The sequence below is a fragment of the Cephus cinctus genome, unplaced genomic scaffold (assembly GCF_000341935.2).
Source record: "Cephus cinctus unplaced genomic scaffold, Ccin1 Ccin1_scaffold0173, whole genome shotgun sequence".
NCBI classification, from domain to species: domain Eukaryota; kingdom Metazoa; phylum Arthropoda; class Insecta; order Hymenoptera; family Cephidae; genus Cephus; species Cephus cinctus.
In genome coordinates this window covers 56,940-58,070 of record NW_014332897.1, presented here as the reverse complement: position 1 = coordinate 58,070, position 1,131 = coordinate 56,940, and the positions used below count along the sequence as shown (strand labels likewise).

Sequence of the window (1,131 nt, the reverse complement as noted above, 5' to 3'; positions counted from 1 at the left end):
TTTTTTTTTTTTTTTTTTTTTGGGCACAAGTGCACAGCGAACGGTGCACTTGCCGAATTCATACGTAGCAAACGAGAAATTTCCACTCGATCGAAGATTGCACGTTGATCGATTTTTTGTATCATTGTGGCCTAATAGAGTGGTAGAGACAAGGAGGGGACCTCGTAAAGTATCGGGAGATTTTATGTTATTGACCCCCCACCTCTCACCCCGTAGGAGCGATCATAATTTAATCCGCATTTCGACCGATCGCTCTATATAAATAAATCCTCTCTCTCTCTCTCACTTTGATTAAGATCGCAATTCATTTTATCTTTGTCCTGTCATTCGAGTATTCGCGAATCGATTGCCTTTCAATACGTTTGACGCGCGTACTGCGTGTGTGCTGTTGTCTGTGAGAAGATCGTCGATAATACGTATCGACGATTCGCGATTTACAAAAAAAAAAAAAAAACAGCATCACTTTCGAGGTCCCTTCGACCAAGATTAATCAGATCACGTATCGTGCACGATACACTCAGCTGGACACGCGCGTGCGCTTGGTTTGTGACGTATGGAGTGTCATTGCTTTATGAGGAGGATAAAAACAGAAAACACTATCTCCAGATATTGCCGATAATTATTCAATAAATAATGATACCGACCGTGCATGCTCCGTCTGTAATCTTTCTAGCCGTTTCGGGATTACTAATATTTTTTTTTTAATTTTATTTATTAGGTATATATATATGTGTGTGTGTGTGTGTGTGTGTATATATATATATATATATGCATATTATTTTTCTTTACAGTTTTGTTTGCGTGACGCTTCTTGGGTTTCTTTTCTGTGGATACTTTTACTTTACGGACGCACGTCGGAACGAAACGCTTCCACGATCTTATCTCCCGTTCGCCATGTGAGTGGTTTCTGGAAATTTGGAAGAGAACAAAAAAATGAAAATTCTGCCAATGGATCCCAGTGGGAGCACTCGCATGGCGTGCGCCATTCACGAGATAATTGGGTTTTGATTGTGTAGACATGCGCGCGCCTTTACAACAGTGTTTCAATTGACCACTAACCCTGATTCCTCCGCCCCCCCCCCAACCACCCCTCTCGGACCCAATAATTTCTTGACACACTAATACTTTTCC

General features: G+C 41.4%; 1 protein-coding gene across 5 annotated transcripts in view; it reads left to right on the top strand.

Moving 5' to 3' along the window:
- LOC107264557 (RNA-binding protein squid) overlaps positions 1-1,131 on the top strand; it is a 12,961-nt gene that overhangs the window by 9,513 nt on the left and 2,317 nt on the right. The window lies entirely within an intron of this gene.